We start from the raw sequence: 23,751 nt of genomic DNA on the forward strand, positions 1-23,751 counted from the left end.
CCTCGCTATGCCTCTGTTGATATGAACGTACTTGTTCTATCACATACCCCTTACCGCATTTGTACTGTTTTCGCCAGAATATTTAACTTAATCTTAACGTTATAAAAACGACGAAAGATTCATGTAAATAAAGATACTTTCATTAATTCATTTCATGTATGGAAATCAGTTCTTGCCAGTGGTATAGTTGAATTGTTCAAATACCTTAATTTAAAGGGCGTTTTTACCTTGATGCAGACCGGACGTTACCATTCTTTACCACCCTCGATTATACCTAGCCTTTATAATGACAAAATTCATTAAAATTACTACATCCCCTTTAGTAAAGTTCGAACCTGACGGTCCATGGGACATGTGAATTCACATGTTTCTGTGACCTCGGTGTATAATGAGCACTATACCCAGCCACCTTAACTTTCCGTAACGTGAGTTAGGTACCCATCAGAGCTGCGTAGAGTCAGGGACTTTCTACTGACATGAACCCGGGATTCGAACTCGAGACTTTCGGCTTAGCAGGCTAGTACTCTATCGCCAATACAAAATCAAGTTCATTCGTAACATACTAGGGAGATATCCGGTACCTAGCGATTCTGTCTCTGTTTGGGGTACATTTCCCGTGGTTTATGTATCCAATGGTAAGACAACTTACAGTAGAAATGTATCAAAATAATCAAATTCTACTTTATCTTTCTGTCAGCCTTCACCCCACCAGCTGCGGACAGCTGTACTGACCACGACGACGATTGTCCCGTCCTGGTTAGATCCTACTACTGCAGTAAGGACTTACTGCTGCCTCGCCTTTGTCCACTGTCCTGTGGTTACTGCAGTAAGTAAACAGCTACTTAAGCCAATGAGTAACGCTTATAAATAAAGTTTACTTGAATTTATATTGTTAAATTTATAATTTTACCTTTTTTTCGGGTTACGATTTTTCCCCAAGATTTTGACCATGCTTTTGTTTCTATGGATGTTTTAAATTAAAAAAATTTTTCACGTTAATTGATTTGTATATCTTCGAGATTATTTTTTATTTAAAGCAAAATGCATACAGAAGTAAATCCGGGCTGCCCCCCCCCCCCCTCCACCAGCATGACCCCCATTCCGCCACTCCATACAAATACTTAGCACCATTCCCTCTAAACCAACTTCTGCTTCAGACGCCAGCTCCAACCACACCAAGACACCAGCGAGCACTGAATGTGTTGACCACGACCCTGAGTGTCCAGCTCTGGCGTTCTACTGCTCACCAACAGAACAGCTGGTCAACCGGCTGTGTAAGAAAACATGCCACACGTGCACGGCTGGCTCTACGAGTGAGTACCTACAAACGTTTAGTAGAGCAGAGTTGGTGAGGTGTATAGAGGGCATTACATTGATCAAATCAAACAGAGAAAATTATATAACAGAATATTAGAAGCCTAACTATATATATATATATATATATATATATATATATATATATATATATATATATATATATATATATATATATATATATATATATATATATATGTGTGTGTGTGTGTAAGCATATAGTTATGTCCTAAGGATATGCATTTACTTCAAATCTATTTTTCGATTTTTCTAGCCATTCTTCAAAAGAAAATATCAAGTGAGTATATAAGACTTGTAAATTAAATTTTCCTTTTCAAACCTGGCGGTAAAATTCTCCTGATTCTGAAACCCCGGCATAGGAAGGGATAATGTGGTCAACACTTTGTCCAACCGCCTTTACTTTTCCAAAGGAGAGTTAGGTACGCATTAGAGCTGGGTGGACTCATGTTGAGACGCGAGGTAAAAAAAATCTTAACAAGGGGTTTAGGGTCAGGAGTCGTCCATATACGTGACGTGATTTCATACGATTTTACTCACCCCCACCCCCTCTTTAATCTCACACGTCGTCAAACCAATCCATAACGCCGCACCTCCCCCACCCCCAAATTATTGTTATACAGTTCTCCCCCCCCCCTTTTTTTTTAAATGGGTAAAGTTCTAAATTTTAACGTAGCTCGGCTTTGCATCTTATTTTTCAAGATTTCAACATGCTTCTATAGATTTCTACATATTTCTCATATTTCTACATTTTACGATTTTTACATATTTCTCATAATTTCGACATGCTTCATACACCTATTCTAATTATTTTTTAAACATTTCCACATGATTTTAACCAGAGTTTCTTCCAGGCATCTCTTCGGGGGGGGGGCGGAGCCCCCCCCGAAAAATTTTTACCGCCCCCCCCCGAACGAAATGAAATTTATATAATTTATATATAAAATATATACTTTTATCAGTGTCCGCCCCCCCGAAGAAAGTCTACCGCCCCCCCCCGAAAATTTCAAGTGCCCCCCCGGAGAAAAAAGTCTGGAAGAAACACTGATTTTAACTTGCTTCTAATGATTTACAACATTTATGCTACGTCACATCTCTTATCCACCCCTCCCATACGTAGCACATTGTCACTTAATAAAACATCTCCCCTCCATCACTTGGTGTGTGACGTTATGTTCAGACGAGACCTCACACACAAGTACGACCCCTCACACACAAGTACGACCCCTCACACACAAGTACAATCCCACACACAAGTACGACCCCACACACAAGTACGACCCCTCAAACACGTCATATTTATAAACCAAACCATAACCCGCACTGTTACAGCCGACGCCCTACCAAACGATTGTTTCGACCTTGACCCCAAATGTAACATTACCACACAAGGCAATGCGTGTGAGCACAATGACCTAGTTGCACGTGTGTGTCCTGTCTCCTGCAACATTTGCAACGGTAAGAAGTTCTCACTTTCACAGTTTTAAAAATTTTATTACTCGAAACTAATGTCAAGCTTCATCCTAACTATGTTGTTCTGGTTTTTAATAAATTTTGTTGGGATTAGATTATCAGAAGATATTGATTCGTGTTTCACGCCCTATTTTTTTCTTTTGTCTTACTCACAATGCCTTAATAATTGTTTTGATTTTTTTGTTGACAGAAACAAGATCAAACACCACATCAGGTAAGCGGGTACACCTTCGTACTTGGAGTTTGGTGTTTTATTTATTTTTTTTGTTTTGTTACACATCCTCGTTTGGGTGATTTATTTTATTTTGTAATGGAAGATAGGAATTCGTTTGTCTCCCTCCACCCTACACGTATATCTTCCCCACCACAAATACCCCCCCCCCCACACACGTATGTAATGTACATGTTTTTGTTGTCATGGCACCACACAGCAGGTCAGTGTGTGGACTACGACCCCGAGTGCTCATCCCTGCATTACGCCTGCGGTGCCCTAGACTTGGTGGATACCCTTTGCCCTTTGACCTGTGGGATCTGTAACAGTGAGTATAAAATAGATCTGCTATGATACGACGCTTTAGTTATTTTAACTGCTCACCTTAAAATTGTAATCATGTTAAGGACGGGACGGAGTCAGTCCGAGATATGTTTGATGGCATCACAAGCAGGAAATGCTGTGGGTTCAGGTTCGAATCTGACTTAGCCGGTGATAAAAACACCAAAAGGGACGGCTCTGTGTAAAATGAACCTGAGTATTTCTCTGATTCCGACCGGCTCGTGTCCAACTTAATGTTTCTAGTCTCGGTAACCTAACCCAAACCTTGGATCCAACATTAACCGTAACCGGTTCTCTAGCCATGGCACTAGACCTAACCCAAGACATTACACAAACCCTCGATTAAGCCCTACCACCAACCCTGGCCATAACCCTGACTCAACCCTACCCAAAACCTTACCTAACCTGAATAGCAGATACGATACTGCTTACGATTATAATAGAAGCGACCACGAAGATCAAAGCCACGTTAATATCAAACTGCTAAAGATAACATCATTTATCAGTACCCTATGTATTTTAATGTCTTACTTTGAAGTAGAAATAAAATAAAAGGAGATGATGTGAAATTAAGACACTTTTAACTGTCGTACTGATTGATCTAGATAGCAACATTAAGTTGGATGTTAGATTCTTAGTTTGGCTTAACTTAATTTAGTTATAATTTTGCTGTATTTAAAAACGGACCCAATAAAAAGGTTGAGTGTAGCTTCAACACCACATCAAAGTTGTACATCTTGTAAGAAAATGGTTTACTTTTATTTTATTTCAGATATACGTAAGTAGAGGGAGAGCACGAAAAGCAGAGTTGTTGGGTAACACGTAAAAGTAGCCAAAATACTATATATATATATATATATATATATATATATATATATATATATATATACAAGTATTTGAAATGAATTAGATATATATATATAAATCTTATAATAATATATATCATATATATACATATATATGTTATATATATATATATATATATATATATATATATATATATATATATATATATATATATATATATATATATATATATATATATATATATGTAATTCATTACAAATTCTTGGACGAAATCTGGCGTGTTGTTCCAGAAACGTGCCATATCTGCACGGATCCATTCTGCGGTGGATTAGAACCCGTGCACCGTTGCTCAGTGGACGAGCCTTACTGTATGAATGCTGTTATCAATGAGATGAATGGCAACAGACACGTCACAAAAATGTAATTATTTTTTTTAAAACTGCTACGTTCTGTTTTAACACATCAAAACAAAATTTATCAAAGAGCCCTAAATAAAAAAAATAATACGTTTAACAGTCTTAAATTATGATATAATACATTTAATAATCTAAAATCACGTAAAATTAAATGAGTTCGACACATTTAAATAGAGCCTTAACTATGATACTTTTATTTTTTTAATTATTAGTCAGTGACCGTCTATTTATAGTTTAGGGGGGTGTTCGCCCCGGAAACACCCCCCCCCCATAGATCCGCCACTTGTGTAATGGGTCTCATGTTCCCCTGCTCACAACAAACCTTCGACATTCCAGGTGCGCCACACAGCATGACTGTGTTCAGCTGTGGGTCAACCAGTCGGCCACAGACGCCAGGTGTCGCTCCTATGACGTGGACACCGTCTACAATCAGGCCTTTGCCTGCTACTTCTGCTGCATGGGAGACAACTGCAACAGTGACGTCATACCGCTCCAACAGACACTTCTAAGTTTACCCTAAAGTTAATTTCATATTTCTGTTTTTAAATTTGCTTTTTTTTTCTAACGATAATGTGAAACAATTCGTATCTTATAAATAATAATTATGACCTGTATTTATGTATTTTATAAAAGTCAGATGTTCAATATTATTTAGATTAAAATAAACATATTTTCTTTTGTACGCTTAGTACAACAATACATCTAACGCTTAAATATATGAAAAACAAGGAATTTTTCTAAAACCAACGAAAAAAAAAAAGAACTTAAAGACAACAAAAAGTCTTTGTAGGAATTTAAAAATATTTTAAAATTATTAATAGAGCGAATTCAAATCAATTACACGATAACCTTGTATTTAAGTTGATATTCTATAAATAACTTGTTGTGTGCGTGTTTGTTGCCGTTGTGTTTATTTTGTTTATTGTTTCGTTAAGAAGTTTTTAAAAAGATTTTGTATTCAATAATTGTGTAATTATTGACGCCATAGTCCTAAGGCCTAAGGAGATGGGGGCTTTGAAATTTTGTGGCGGTTTTTCTTCACGGAGGATGAAGTTGGAGTGATAGTTATGCGCTGGTAAACATTTGGTTTTTCTTTTTAAAAAATTAACGGTTTTTGTTTATTAATGTTTGTTCGAAACTTGTTGAGTTTAAATTAAGGTGGTAGAAGTGAGGGTAGAGGGGGAATATCAGTGGTGAGTAGTGACATTTTATGGACTTATTTTATCTAGGTCTCTATAAGAGAGAGAGAAGGGGGGGGGATAAGATTTTTATAAAGGCTTCGAGACTAGAGACAACATAAACGTAAATGAACGTAAATATAAATGCATTGTTTTCTAAAGAAGATGGCAACTACAGTCTTATATCCTGTAAGTTGTGAAACCATCAAAATTCTTAGCAACGAGCTGAAATGAGAAAAAGGGCATCGACCTAAAATAATGTGATGCCTACAGTTTCGTGTTCAATTGTTGTGGTGACTTATCAACATTTTTAGCCCACCTGTGAACAGTGTCATTTCTATTTTTATCTTTTGAAATGTGTTAAATTTTTAAAAATAATAATTTAAAATTAAATGAATTGTTTTTTTTTAAAGCATCACATAAACCACTACTATTAACAGTAAAATAATATAGATCTATATTTACGAATTTTGTAATTTTGGAAATTTTAATTAAAACAGTTTAGTTTAAAAAGATGTGTTGCGGTGTTTTGATATTTCTTATATACCTTGAAAAATGTATTTAGGCCTAATACAGGGGTCTCCAAACTACGGCCCGCGGGCCAGATGCGGCCCGCGAGGTCCTCTCATCCGGCCCGCGGCGATCTTTTTGTCCACGGAAAATTCAAAACAATTTGAAAATGTAGCTTTGGGTGCAAATATTATTATCCGCCGTGTTGCAGACATTGGTGACTCAAATAGCGAAAAATGCAAGCAAGTTTCGCAATTTTTTATTTGTAATGGATCAGTTGCTTGACAGCTGTTCCACATCTCAACTTCTTGTGTTCATTAGAGGTGTGGATGAAGACATGAGCATAACACAAGAGCTGGCTGCCCTACCTATTATGTATGGCACTGTTACCGGAGAGAATATAGATAATTCAGAGACATGTTAAAAGATAGAAACACAGAATCGCAAGATTTACCATATTTCACAGCAGTAAGATGGCTAATTTGCGAGAAATTTTTCTGAGCAGAGTATTTAAGTTAAGAAAGGAAATAGGTGACTTCCTTGAAAGTAAAGGCAAGCCACAAGGGTATAGACATTGGCCTCTGAACCTAAAACTACAAGAGATGGAAATTTAGTTTCTGATCCATACACCCACTTAAAGGCCTTCAGATCCAAACTTGTCATGTTTTGGAACAAGCACAAGCCAACAACTTGACGCACTCTCAGCAGTGCAAGTCTTTACGGCTGAAGCAACCACTGAGTTGCCCACGTCATTTGCATCATCAAAGAATTCAAGCTGCAGTTTCAGTAGCGGTTTTCTGACTTGGATTCAAATGCAGAAAAGTGAAACTGTTTCAAAACCCATTTGAAGCAAATGTGGCCAGTTGCAAAGGTGAACTGTAGCTGGAGGTCATTAGAGAAACGTTCAAAGAAGGGCGGGTGGGTTTTTATAAGTTTTTCCAAAAGGAAGATTTTCCTAATATTAAAAAAATTGCATCAAAGTACCTTTTAAATTTTGGAACAAGATACCTGTGTGAACAAATATTTTCAAGGTTGAAATACGTGAAGAATAATTTGAGAGCAAACTTGGACCTCGAGTATGTTGTAGGCCACCCACAGTGTTTCTTTCACACTTTTTTCTCCGTGGGGGGGGGGGGACACTTGAAATTTGTACATATTTCTATATAAATTATATTTCGTTGTCTTTCCCCAATCAAACATATCATCTAAAGCAGGGGTCTCCAAACTACGGTCCCGCGGGCCGGATGCGGCCCGCGAAGTCCTCTCATACGGCCCGCGGAGATCTTTTTGTCCAAGGAAAAATCGTTTGTTGGTGATGGCAGAGGAACTTTGTCCAGAAAAATGCCTGGAAGAAACTGGCCCCCGAACTGAAATTTGATAGTTAAAGCGGCCCTCGGACTGAAAAGTTTGGAGACCCCTGGCCTAATATATTGATTGATTCTCACGTAGGCTTAAAGTAGGTTATCTGAGGGGTAAGCTAAATACTTTGCTGGATGCGGGGTAGGTTAAAATATCGACAGAAAGGAGGAGGCTGTAACTTACCGACTCAAAGTTTCTTCCAGGCATCTCTTGGGGTGGGGGGGGGGGGGGGGGGCACCCCACGAAAATTGTTGTTCTCCCCCCCCCCCCCCCCCCCGAAAATTTCAAGTGCACCCCCGAAGAAAAAGGTCTGAAAGAAACACTGCTTACCGTCCAACACGTGAGGCAATAAGGTCAATGAACCGTAGCAAATCTCCACCAACCTCTCTTTTCTCCGCTGATAGCCTCTACTACCAACGCAGCGTGCAATGAAAATAGGACAATAGAAGGATTTTCCTCTATGACCTGGTTTAAAGTGGGCCACCGATCATCCTGCGTTAGCTCAGTTGGTAGAGCGGAGGACTGTAGATGATAAAAAGCTATCCTTAGGTCACTGGTTCGAATCCGGTTCGAGGGAACTTTTTTTTTCTTGTTTACAAAGCGTTTGCTTCACAATTTAATTATAAATGTATCACTCGCGTATTTTATGTTTAAAATATTTTTTTTTCTAAGAGAATTAGTTTAATGGAGAGCAACTTATAAATGACAATAGTGTAGTATCGAGGTGTTTAAAGTTTGTTACACACTAACCATCGTTTAGATTTCTATACCTAGTCCTTTTTTCTCTTACACACCGGCTACTTACCAACACGTCCAATTTTAAGAAATGGCAAATTAAATGGGAATTAAAAAGATAAGGTAGTTCACATACTACACTGATTATGCCTGTATTGGGGAGGGGGAGGGGGCTGGGACATCGGGACAGGAAAGTAAGTAGATTAACTGCCCCCCCCCCCCCCCCCTCATTCCTTTATAATTAACATTAAAAAGTGTCAATAAAATTAAATGTTGATATTTAGAGGTCACGACTTGGATGTATTTAAAAAAAAATTATTTGTCTCAGACATGTAGTTTACAGCGTCAGTTTTCCTTGCCATGTTTGCTGTAGTATTATATTTTCATCATCGGTTTGTGAGGACTGATAAAGATTTACAAAAGTAATACTTCTTTCTGGCGTACTTTTTCATTCATTGAAGATCGTTTACCTATTCAAAATACAAAACGGTGCCTTGATGTAGACACTTGTTAACTACTGTCATATCCAAATTGGTATTTGGCTGTCACTAATTAAAACTTTGTATATTTTCAATATTTGCACATTCCATACACATATTTGTACATTTTCCAATATAAATAAGCCTACAAAGTTTACGTCACTTAGCACTAAATCATCGGTTCTTGACCTACGTGTCAAGCTATAAATCAACCGGTTTTGTAGAAGTGATTGAAATTTTGCTCTTAAGTTTTCACCCGTGACTGACACACCACACTGACAAGCTTTAGAAATCGAGTTAAAAAAATTAAATCTTGTAAAGACACAATCACTAAAACCTGTCAGTTTCACCACACAAGGGAGAAAACAAAGTAAAATATATGCGCGAAAAGTATTTACAGAGTTATCCCTCTGCTTACAAAATTGTATGAGTCCATTTGAAGAGATGTGTTGGTTCTAGTGGAGGTTAGAGGAGTTTGTAAAATTGGCGTTGGTCATAACCCCTTAAATGTATGTCAATATATGTCAATATATGTACATGCGAGGATGTTAAGGGGAGGGGGTCATTGTATAAAGATTAACTGGTCCCATCTGACTATTACGCACCATTTATTGATTTCCTATGAACATTTTGGCGCTCCTAAAACTGACATGCACTACATGTCTGATAAAACGCTACTGTAACGGATCGTCTATAAATAGCATGTTAGGCTATTTTTTAAAAATCCCCCCCCCCCCCCCGAATCTAACCCCACTACATTTCGTGATAAAAGCTAGATCCTCCAACATCCCGTGGCAGCCCAGCTTCCTGTTGTAAGTTAACTTGTTTTTTTCATCTCTAAAAAACAACAACTAAAAACTGAGATCCTGAGCCCCCACCCCTCCCTCCCACACCCACATACAACTTATTATTTGTAATTTTATGTCCTAGTAATAGTTTGGAGATCAACTGTGCATTATCTTTGTGTTTAAATTCTCAATCTTAAAAAAATAATAATTTACCTTGAGTCCGTCTTAAATATAATACAACAAACGTCTTCGATAAATCAGCCCTTGTGAAGTGGCTAACACGACATACTGATCTAACCTCTAATGACAATCATTAATACGATAGCTCTGTTGCGTTTAACTTTCATGTTCGGTGATTTAAATTTCATGTTTAACTCCCTTTGATTTCGTTTTTTTTTATTGTTTTAATTATTTTCCTCCGTTTTTTTTTTATTTTTCTTGGGTTAATTTTTTATTGTACACCACACAAACAGGAAGTTGTGTGAGGTGGGGTGGGTGTGTGTGTGGTAGGATGTAGGCCGACATTTTGGTTTGTGTACAAAATATACAGTTAAGTTACGCTAATTTAAACATAGAAATTTGATTCTTTTTTGTGTTTCTTCCTTTTACGCAATATTTTCTCAACTTTAATGTTTTTTACGTTGATTTTATAAAAAAAAAAAAAAAAAAAAAAACCCCGTGATTTCTATGCAAAAATTATGGTGCTAAATTAATATCTATATATATAATTCTCTTCTTGGAGATGTTAAAAAACACTAAGCTGTAAGCGCGCCTTGCAGTCCCCTCTCTTCCTCTCTAGGCCTATCGCAACCACCCACACCCCCACATGGTCTGGTGAGCTGTGCTTCATGCTAAATGTTTGCAATCGTAGAGACGGGTTTAGTGACGGCTATTAGGGGCAGATAATTTAGTTTGAAACTATTTTAAACTTAGGGGAGGTAACTAAGAGGAGGCTGCTTTCGAATTACTGAAAAGTAGAAAATAATACAACTAAATAGCGGCGTATGATACGCCGAGAGTCGGCTCGTTTATAATATTTATCTATGTCGTTTTTTCTTTATAAAAGGACAACGACAGGGTAAAAATAGTTATCAACAAAGTTCATTGTTAAATTTAACCTTATAACGAATTGTCAGATTGGTTTCTATTAAAAAAAAACCCACTCAACTTTAATTTTTAGATTTGGTAGACATGAGATATAAGCAGTATCATGTGATATATAAGCATGGTCGTATGATATATAAGCAAAGTCACTCGATTTATAAACAATATCACGTGATATATCAGCAAGATCACGTGATATATTTTACTAATTTTAGCCCAAGACTGTTGTAGAAGTCATACCTGGAGCCTAAATGCAGGCGTGTAGGGGATGGTTTCTAGAAATGTTATACCATATGGGGGGGGGGGTCGAATAAAATGGCGTGTAACATTGTATGAAGTTAAACGGCGGGTCAAAAGTGTCGCAGGTTGTGCTGTGTAATATGTAATTTTAGCTACAATTAACAAAAAACAATCTTAAAAGTTTATATCAAAGGAAAAATACTGTAATTTTTTTTTTCACTTTAAAAAAAAAAGCAAAAAAAAAAAAAAAAAAAGAAATCTTTTGCCACGGAGATGGAGGTTGCTGTACTGCCATTGCTGATGGTAACAACATTTTTTTCAGTGTTCAAGTTCATTGACGAGGTGTCGTCTAGGTCTCATGACCCTCGCGTATTTAAATTAAATAAAAAGAACGAGGAAAGTCAATCTATGAACGCCTTCACAAGTCTCAGTAAAAAAAATCTGTTTCAACACCAGTTCAAATCCATGATACACCTTTGATTCATAACTTTAATTTTAATTAAACATAAGCAAACACCCTAAGGCGTATATATATATATATATATATATATATATATATATATATATATATATATATATATATATATATATATATAACAATCCTTATTTGGGTCGAAATTTACGTCATTAAACCAGCCTTGTGACGCCATAACTTTACTATGACGTCTTAGCTAATCCGTTAAGCAAACACACACAAAAAATATTCCTGTGATCTCGCATATTTTAAATCTGCTGATTCTTCTGGTACACGTTTAGAGAAACATTAAAAAAAATATACCTGCCTATCCCCGGGGGCAATATTTCAGGTGCATCGATTTTAAATGTCAATGCTGCTGTAGATATACGTTCAGGTATGAACAAAATAAAGACGAACAATCCATCCCCCCTTCCCTCCCCAACAAACCAGGCATAGCGTTGCATAAAGAGATAGCGAGAATTAAAACATTTTATTTTTTTTGTCATGTCGTTGAAAATTATCGACGGCAACACTGCACAGAATCAATACGCCGGTGAATTATTACACCGGTAGTCTAAGGGTTAAGATTTTTTTTTTTTACCCCCGCCTTGTGTAACCTTTTTAGCGAGAGCACGAACTCGCAACGTAAAACCGGCGATAATAAACATTCAAAGGTTAAAGGTCATTGATGAGGGTTTTGTTTATTTTATCTTGTTTATTTTTTTTTGTGTTTTGGATTTTAAAGTGTTTTTGTGGTAATAGCATTGTCGTGTAGGAAAAACGTCGACAACTCTTCATTCTGTATTGTGTAGTGCAGTGTTAGTAAGATTCAAATCTGTTTTCATGCCCACAGTATTTACATTACATTTCTCTCCGTTGTAGTTTTAATGGGGACGGCGTGGACTAGCGGTAGAGAGCAAGATTCAGAAACCAGAAAGTATCGAGTTCGTATCCGTGTTCAAGTGAGCAGAACGTCCATGAGTCCAACCAACCTTGATGGGTACCTGACTCATTATCACCACAATATACCTTCATATGCCGAGGTCCCTGAAACAGATGAACTCTACTTCATCTGCCTCCCGTATCTTGGTCACGAACGGGAAAAGATGATGTTGATGTTGTTGTTGATGATGATGTAGATGATAGTTATATAGTACTTTCTGACTTGTCGCGCTCTGCTGCGATCTAACAAAAAACCATTTTCAGGCGTGTTCAACTACAAAATAGCACATCAGCCAAACGTCGTTGTGTAATTTATTACAAAAACTGGCACCGAACCCCACTTAGATGTGAAGCGTTCTTACAATATCGGCAACGGGTATCAACTCTGGATCCACCCCATGGATCGCCAACCTTTATACCACCACTAACAGGGGCCAGTGTTTCTTCCAGAGGGGCACTTGAAATTTTCGGGGGGGGGGGGGGGTAAACTTTCTTCGGGGGGGGGGGGGGCGGACACTGTTAAAAGTATATATTTTCTATATAAATAATATAAATTTCATTTCGTTCGGGGGAAGAAACTCTGACAGGGGCGCCCCCTTCCGTTAACTAAACAAATGCCAGACACATATACTTACATATACTTAACTGAGCTCTACATTAAACTTTTTTTTTCTGAACAATATATAATTTCTTTAAGTATTCATTTTGGAGCCCCCCCCCCTCTCCCACACACATATACACACAACCATCTAGTAGTTCAAACAATTTGTTTTTTAAAGTAAAGATTTCTCTTTAGACCTAGCGATCAGTTGGGCAGATGAAGTTCATAAGTATCTTGACCTCGGCATATGAAGGGATAAAGAGGTCACCAATATGCCCAGCCGCCTTAACTTTCACTAATGTGAGTTAGGTACCCATCAGAGCTGGGTAGACTCAGGGACTTTATGCTGACTTAAACCCGGATTCGAACTCGAGACGGCACCGCCGTTCCAAACTTTGTCATACAATTTATACAGAAATATTAACCTGTCCTGAAGCCTAACATGTATAAGAACACACACACGCATGCACGCACACACACATATGCATACATAAAAACACGCACATGAACGTGCACACATACACACACACAGAAAGTGAGTGAGCGAGAGAGAGAGAGAGACAAAACCACTCTCCAATCAAGAATAGTTCATTAAAAATGTATCACCTTTCGGCTACCTGGTAATATTTTCACGCCAATCAATCGTTTCGCTTAATTAAGTGTTCCACGCCAAAGACCTTCTTTACCAAGATAATCGAAAATTTAAAAAATAAAAAAAGTACCGAATACAATCGACTTTCAACAGAAGAGCAATTACGCAATAACTGTATCGATTCCACATAACATGTGCTCATTATTTACACATACCCCTATCTCTACCCCGGTATATAATTAACCCTAACCTTTACGACTATACAATAATCGGCGAAACGATACTCCATCTTTAATATCAGTCTTAGGAATATCATTTTAAAGAAAGGTTATTTTGCGCTTTTAAAAAAATGCTAGAGCATGCACTTATGCAAGCGGGTAATTTGCTATTTATAGTAACATGACGAAGAGCATGTTTCTTTACACATAAATCATGTGACATAGGCTGTAATTATTTTAAACTAAAGAAATTACTTATTCAGTTACTTATTTTTTCAATGCTTAGACCAAAAAGCAATAACATTTTAAAAAATAGTATTTTTTGTTTTAGTTTTTTGTGATAAGAGATAGTTCATAATTGACGTCGGTTTGCCCAGAAGAAAAAAAATGCATTAGAAGTAGTTGTTAACACCATTTTCAAGTAGTTTAAAATGGAGTTAACAAGATTTGCCACTTACTCACAAACAAACAAACAAACAGACAGACCGACATTGTGAGTTAAATAAAAGCTTAAAATAAGAATCACAGTATATCAACTTCCAGTAGCTTCAGGAACACTTCACTATTTTATCTGACATATATTAATACATCACCAGATATCTACCTACCACTACATCTACCTGATATCTACCTACCACTACACCCACCTTATATCTACCTATCACTACACCCACCTGATATCTAACTATCACTACACCTACCTGATATCTACCTATCACTACACCCACCTGATATCTACCTATCACTACACCCACCTGATATCTAACTATCACTACACCCACCTGATATCTAACTATCACTACACCCACCTTATATCTACCTATCACTACACCCACCTGATATCTAACTATCACTACACCCACCTGATATCTACCTATCACTACACCCACCTTATATCTACCTACCACTACACCCACCTTATATCTACCTATCACTACATCACCTGATATCTACCTATCACTACACCCACCTGATATCTACCTATCACTACACCCACCTAATATCTAACTATCACTACACCCACCTGATATCTACCTATCACTACATCCACCTGATATCTACCTATCACTACACCCACCTGATATCTAACTATCACTACACCCACCTGATATCTAACTATCACTACACCCACCTGATATCTACCTATCACTACACCCACCTGATATCTAACTATCACTACACCCACCTGATATCTAACTATCACTACACCCACCTGATATCTACCTATCACTACACCCACCTGATATCTAACTATCACTACACCCACCTGATATCTACCTACCACTACACCCACCTTATATCTACCTATCACTACATCACCTGATATCTACCTATCACTACACCCACCTGATATCTACCTATCACTACACCCACCTGATATCTATCACTACACCCACCTAATATCTAACTATCACTACACCCACCTGATATCTACCTATCACTACATCACCTGATATCTAACTATCACTACACCCACCTGATATCTACCTATCACTACACCCACCTGATATCTACCTATCACTACATCACCTGATATCTAACTATCACTACACCCACCTTATATCTACCTATCACTACACCCACCTTATATCTACCTATCACTACACCCACCTGATATCTACCTATCACTACATCACCTGATATCTACCTATCACTACATCACCTGATATCTAACTATCACTACACCCACCTGATATCTACCTATCACTACACCCACCTGATATCTACCTATCACTACACCCACCTGATATCTACCTATCACTACATCACCTGATATCTAACTATCACTACACACACCTGATATCTACCTATCACTACACCCACCTGATATCTACCTATCACTACATCACCTGATATCTACCTATCACTACATCACCTGATATCTACCTATCACTACTTCACCTGATATCTACCTATCACTACACCCACCTTATATCTACCTATCACTACATCACCTGATATCTACCTATCACTACATCACCTGATATCTACCTATCACTACACCCACCTGATATCTACCTACCACTACACCCACCTGATATCTAACTATCACTACACCCACCTGATATCTACCTATCACTACATCACCTGATATCTACCTATCACTACATCACCTGATATCTACCTATCACTACTTCACCTGATATCTACCTATCACTACACCCACCTGATATCTACCTATCACTACATCACCTGATATCTACCTATCACTACACCCACCTAATATCTACCTATCACTACACCCACCTGATATCTACCTATCACTACACCCACCTGATATCTACCTATCACTACATCACCTGATATCTACCTATCACTACATCACCTGATATCTACCTATCACTACACCCACCTAATATCTACCTATCACTACTTCACCTGATATCTACCTATCACTACATCACCTGATATCTACCTATCACTACACCACCTGATATCTACCTATCACTACACCCACCTGATATCTACCTATCACTACACCCACCTGATATCTACCTATCACTACACCCACCTGATATCTAACTATCACTACACCCACCTGATATCTACCTATCACTACACCCACCTGATATCTACCTATCACTACACCCACCTGATATCTACCTATCACTACACCCACCTGATATCTAACTATCACTACATCACATGATATCTACCTATCACTACACCCACCTGATATCTACCTATCACTACACCCACCTGATATCTAACTATCACTACATCACCTGATATCTACCTATCACTACACCCACCTGATATCTAACTATCACTACACCCACCTGATATCTACCTATCACTACACCCACCTGATATCTAACTATCACTACATCACCTGATATCTACCTATCACTACACCCACCTGATATCTACCTATCACTACATCACCTGATATCTACCTATCACTACACCCACCTAATATCTACCTATCACTACACCCACCTGATATCTACCTATCACTACACCCACCTGATATCTACCTATCACTACATCACCTGATATCTACCTATCACTACATCACCTGATATCTACCTATCACTACACCCACCTAATATCTACCTATCACTACTTCACCTGATATCTACCTATCACTACATCACCTGATATCTACCTATCACTACACCACCTGATATCTACCTATCACTACACCCACCTAATATCTACCTATCACTACACCCACCTGATATCTACCTATCACTACATCACCTGATATCTACCTATCACTACACCCACCTGATATCTACCTATCACTACACCCACCTGATATCTAACTATCACTACACCCACCTGATATCTAACTATCACTACACCCACCTGATATCTACTGTTACGTTCTGGGTTCGTTTCAAATCATCAACAACACTTCGTGTATAACTTCACTCCTTTTATTTGTCTCAATGCCTTCAAGCGTACCATAACAGCCCTCGTCCTAACCGCTACTAACCCGCTGACTCCCCCCACAATCGTTCACTCCCCCTTTTATACCCGCATTCGACCTTGGGATTACAAGACATAAACACACAAGGGTAACTACACAGTAAGGTGAACTCCACTCACACAGGCACTCTCCCCTAGTTCTAGACTATTCTAACCTATTCTAAACTAACCTACAACTGGCCCGTAACACTACCCCCCACCTAAGTATTTGTAGTAATAACTACAAATACTGACTAACAAATCCTAGCTAAATAAAAAACACAAAGTCTTTTATACACATACACTAGTTAAAAAATATACATACACAAAAAACATACATAAAAAACATACACAAGTTAAAAATATACATTCCGAAGAATGTATATGACAGATTGTATATACAATGAAATACATAATGACAATATACAGAACTGCTACAATTTCGAGCTAGCACAAATCATTCGTGTAACTAACAAACAAACAAAAAATCATACACACCCAGTTGCATCGCACCGAATCTAAGAACTTTCCAGACCAAAAAATTTTTTGAGTCTACCCTGTGTGCTCGCTGGCTACACTGGTTTATGACTCCTACCCATATCTCAACCACTCTACATCACAAAAATTTGAGTCAACCTGCGCTCTATGGCTACACTGGTTTACGACTCCTACCTATATCTCAACCATTCTACATCACTAAAATTTGAGTCAACCTGCGCTCTATGGCTACACTGGTTTACGACTCCTACTCATATCTCAACCATTCTACATCACTAAAATTTTGAGTCAACCTGCGCTCTATGGCTACACTGGTTTACGACTCCTACTCATATCTCAACCATTCTACATCACTAAAATTTTGAGTCTACCCTATGCGCTCTATGGCTACACTGGTTTACGACTCCTACCTATATCTCAACCATTCTACATCTCAAAAAATTTGAGTCAACCTGCGCTCTATGGCTACACTGGTTTACGACTCCTACCTATATCTCAACCACTCTACATCACAAAAAATTTGAGTCAACCTGCGCTCTATGGCTACACTGGTTTATGACTCCTATTCATATCTCAACCATTCTACATCACACAAAATTTGAGTCAACCTGCGCTCTATGGCTACACTGGTTTACGACTCCTACTCATATCTCAACCATTCTACATCAAAATTTTGCAACTCACAGTCGATGTTGTTACATACTCTGTCAAACAGCTATAGCGTCGGGCTAACGGCATCCACACAGCATCCAACAAACGTCAGGACAGCAACCGGCAAACATCAGGACAGCAACCGGCAAACATCAGGACAGCAACCGGCAAACATCAGGACAGCAACCGTCAAACATCAGGACAGCAACCGGCAAACATCAGGACAGCAACCAGCAAACATCAGGACAGCAACCGGCAAACATCAGGACAGCAACCAGCAAACATCAGGACAGCAACCGGCAAACATCAGGACAGCAACCGGCAAACATCAGGACAGCAACCGGCAAACATCAAGACAGCAACCGGCAAACATCAGGACAGCAACCGGCAAACATCAGGACAGCAACCGGCAAACATCAGGACAGCATCAGGCAAACGACAGGACAGCATCAGGCAAACGACAGGACAGCATCAGGCAACGGCAGGACAGCATCAGGCAAACATCAGGACAGCATCAGGCAAACGACAGGACAGCATCAAGTTTATGCTTGTACTTGATTCATACTGGCCACCAGTTGTTACGTTCTGGGTTCGTTTCAAATCATCAACAACACTTCGTGTATAACTTCACTCCTTTTATTTGTCTCAATGCCTTCAAGCGTACCATAACAGCCCTCGTCCTAACCGCTACTAACCCGCTGACTCCCCCCACAATCGTTCACTCCCCCTTTTATACCCGCATTCGACCTTGGGATTACAAGACATAAACACACAAGGGTAACTACACAGTAAGGTGAACTCCACTCACACAGGCACTCTCCCCTAGTTCTAGACTATTCTAACCTATTCTAAACTAACCTACAACTGGCCCGTAACATCTACCTATCACTACACCCACCTGATATCTACCTATCACTACACCACCTGATATCTACCTATCACTACACCCACCTAATATCTACCTATCACTACACCCACCTGATATCTACCTACCTCTACACCCACCTGATATCTAACTATCACTACACCCACCTTATATCTACCTATCACTACATCACCTGATATCTACCTATCACTACATCACCTGATATCTAACTATCACTACATCACCTGATATCTACCTATCACTACACCCACCTGATATCTACCTATCACTACACCCACCTGATATCTAACTATCACTACACCCACCTGATATCTACCTATCACTACACCCACCTGATATCTACCTATCACTACACCCACCTGATATCTAACTATCACTACATCACCTGATATCTACCTATCACTACACCCACCTGATATCTACCTATCACTACACCCACCTGATATCTAACTATCACTACATCACCTGATATCTACCTATCACTACACCCACCTGATATCTAACTATCACTACACCCACCTGATATCTACCTATCACTACACCCACCTGATATCTAACTTTCACTACATCACCTGATATCTACCTATCACTACACCCACCTGATATCTACCTACCACTACATCACCTGAAATCTAACTATCACTACACCCACCTTATATCTACCTATCACTACACCCACCTGATATCTATCACTACACCCACCTTATATCTACCTATCACTACACCCACCTTATATCTACCTATCACTACACCCACCTGATATCTATCACTACACCCACCTGATATCTACCTATCACTACACCTACCTGATATCTACCTATCACTACACCCACCTTATATCTACCTATCACTACACCCACCTGATATCTAACTATCACTACACCCACCTTATATCTACCTACCACTACACCCACCTGATATCTACCTATCTCTACATCACCTGATATCTACCTATCACTACACCCACCTGATATCTACCTATCACTACACCCACCTGATATCTAACTATCACTACACCCACCTGATATCTACCTATCACTACACCCACCTGATATCTATCACTACGCCCACCTGATATCTACCTATCACTACATCACCTGATATCTAACTATCACTACATCACCTGATATCTACCTATCACTACATCACCTGATATCTACCTATCACTACACCCACCTGATATCTATCACTACGCCCACCTGATATCTACCTATCACTACATCACCTGATATCTAACTATCACTACATCACCTGATATCTACCTATCACTACACCCACCTTATATCTACCTATCACTACACCCACCTGATATCTACCTATCACTACACCCACCTAATATCTACCTATCACTACACCCACCTGATATCTACCAATCACTACACCCACCTGATATTTAACTATCACTACACCCACCTGATATCTACCTATCACTACACCCACCTGATATCTAACTATCACTACACCCACCTGATATCTAACTATCACTACACCCACCTGATATCTACCTATCACTACATCACCTGATATCTACCTATCACTACACCCACCTGATATCTAACTATCACTACACCCACCTGATATCTACCTATCACTACATCACCTGATATCTAACTATCACTACACCCACCTTATATCTACCTATCACTACACCCACCTTATATCTACCTATCACTACACCCACCTGATATCTACCTATCACTACACCCACCTGATATCTACCTACCACTACACCCACCTGATATCTAACTATCACTACACCCACCTGATATCTACCTATCACTACACCCACCTGATATCTACCTATCCTTACACCCACCTGACCTGATATCTACCTATCACTACACCCACCTGATATCTACCTACCACTACACCCACCTGATATCTACCTATCACTACATCACTTGACTCTTATTTAAGATATACCTCATATGTAAGATAAGAATTTAAAAATTTAATTTAATTTATGCTTAGAGTTAAAAAAAAAGAACAACATTGACAGCTGCTCAACCAAATGACACTTTAATTGACAGAACGCATTGATCGAACTAAACCCAAAACTCAACTCGCACAGTCCAGATTGGTTTTGACTCATTCTTTTGTTTTGGTGTAGGGCTTAGTTCGTTAAGCTTACATTGATTGATTTTTTAAATAATTGGACTCATGTCTAGGTTGAATTTTTTTTAAATGACACCCTCCAAATCTTTCACAATCGAGTATAAGCTGTATGTCTATCCCAATTATTTAATGTGTTTTCCTTAAGTATGTTGATGTGCACGTAAGTGTATGTGCCTATTCGTGTATGTTTATATGTCTGTGTGTTTGTGTATGCATGCGCATGCAGACAGTAAAAGAGATGAAAAAAAATTGTTTTTAAAATTTAAAAATACGATATAGAATACGATACGGGTTTTTTTCTGTTTTTTTTTTTTGAATAAAAAAACAAACAACTGAAATTACAAACGAACTGAAGCCATGACAACAATTAAGCGGGAAAAAAACCTCACAAAAATCAACAGAGCGAAAGAAAAAAACCGCATGAAACTCTAACCTTGAGGTCTCAGCAGTGGCGTAGCCAGGAATTGGTCATGGGAGGGGTTTAAACATTTTTCCATATGTTTACAAACCTATATATATATATATACTAGGCATACTGCCTAGCTTCGCTTAGGTTTTTAAATAACATTTGAGAATTTGAATACTTAATTATTTAGCGATGGATTTGGTGTTGAGTGCTTTAATTTAAACAGTAATGCTAACTTTAGAAAAAAAATGTTTTAGTTTGTCATTTAAATACCGTTCTCAGAGAAATATCGGAAAGTACGTAATGTATAAGTAAAATGGAATTAGAACTACACAGCTTCCATGAACAGTACATCTCATAGTTTTTATTACATTGCCTTTTGAAATTTATTTATTTATTTAATTGGGATACGTAACTAAATTAACAACTTAATTTTGTACTAAAACAAATGCTATACTTCCTCATTTTCTGTTTCTGTTTAAAATAGTATACAATTATTTGAAAAATAATAATTTAAAAAACGTTACCTCCCTTGAAAACTGAACGTATGACGTATGTCTTTGTTTTTTTTTTTTTAAAAACAGTTGCTATGCTTATATAAGAAATTACGGTATATGAACATATTTAACAACTATAATGGCTGTTTCCGACGGGATTAAAGTTTTTTTGTTAGCCTCCAGGGTTGGTCTACGACGTCACATAATATTAAGGGGATCGTTCGTCAATTTATTTATATATATATATCTCATATAAGGAGAATTTCACTCAAGATCATCTTTTAGCCCTCGTCGAGGGCTTTGAGTCTGACCAACAGTTTTTCCATACGGCCTAGTCATCTATAGTAGTGTATGCAAAAAATTAGCCAGATATACTGAGCTTAAGTACCCTAAAGTCTGCGTTGAAATGACCCTCTGTTTTTCCCATAAAATACAAAGATTATATAGGGAAATACAACTGGTCAGTTTTGACCGCTTTACAAAGTTTTCCCAGATATGCCGAGTTTTTTGTGACACCCCTAGGTGTTCTTCTACCACCTCACAAAATATCAAGGGGGGTCGTCGGAGGAATTTTTTTTTCGTAATAGAGCTCATATAAAGAGAATTTCACTCGCGATCTCTTTTTAGCCCTCGTCGACGGCTTTGAGTGTAACCGACAGTTTTCCCTAAAGGTCAAGCCATTGACCTAGCAGCATGCAAAAAATTAGCCAGATATACTGAGTTTAAGTACCCTAAAGTCTGCGTTGAAATGACCCTCTGTTTTTCCCATAAAATACAAAGATTATATAGGGAAATACAACTGGTCAGTTTTGACCGCTTTACGAAGTTTTCCCAGATATGCCGAGTTTTTTGTGACACCCCAATGTGTTCTCCTACCACCTCACAAAATATCAAGGGGGGTCGTCGGAGGAATTTTTTTTTCGTAATAGAGCTCATATAAAGAGAATTTCACTCGCGGTCACGTTTTAGCCCTCGTCGAGGGCTTTGAGTGTAACCGACAGTTTTCCCTAAAGGTCAAGCCATTGACCTAGGAGCGTGCAAAAAATTAGCCAGATATAAAGAGCTTAAGTACCCTAAAGTCTGCGTTGAAATGACCCTCTGTTTTTCCCATAAAATACAAAGATTATATAGGGAAATACAACTGGTCAGTTTTTACCCCTTTACGAAGTTTTCCCAGATATGCCGAGTTTTTTGTGACACCCCAAGGTGTTCTCCTACCACCTCACAAAATTTCAAGGGGGGTCGTCGGAGGAATTTTTTTTTCGTAATAGAGCTCATATAAAGAGAATTTCACTCGCGGTCACTTTTTAGCCCTCGTCGAGGGCTTTGAGTGTAACCGACAGTTTTCCCTAAAGGTCAAGCCATTTACCTATAAGCATGCCAAAACTGAGCCAGATGTAAAGAGGGTAAGTGCCATAAAATCCGTTTTGAAATGACCCTCTGTTTTCCCCATAAAATACAAAGATTATATAGGGAAATACGACTGGTAAGTTTTGACCC

General features: G+C 38.4%; 1 long non-coding RNA gene and 1 other non-coding gene across 2 annotated transcripts; both read left to right on the forward strand.

Annotated features, from left to right (window-relative positions):
* The first annotated feature begins 697 nt into the window (after positions 1-697).
* Positions 698-3,344, forward strand: LOC131941023 (uncharacterized). Its single transcript, XR_009386606.1, has 6 exons — positions 698-826; positions 1,158-1,313; positions 1,589-1,612; positions 2,665-2,790; positions 2,996-3,019; positions 3,237-3,344. It is a non-coding gene; the product is annotated as an uncharacterized LOC131941023 (long non-coding RNA).
* A 4,774-nt stretch (positions 3,345-8,118) lies between these two features.
* Positions 8,119-8,206, forward strand: Trnay-gua (transfer RNA tyrosine (anticodon GUA)). Its single transcript is given in 2 exon segments — positions 8,119-8,156; positions 8,170-8,206. It is a non-coding gene; the product is annotated as a tRNA-Tyr (tRNA).
* Positions 8,207-23,751: the final 15,545 nt, after the last annotated feature.

Source organism: Physella acuta, unplaced genomic scaffold (genome assembly GCF_028476545.2).
Source record: "Physella acuta isolate Inbredline_101_S28 unplaced genomic scaffold, ASM2847654v3 ptg000341l, whole genome shotgun sequence".
Lineage (NCBI taxonomy): Eukaryota > Metazoa > Mollusca > Gastropoda > Physidae > Physella > Physella acuta.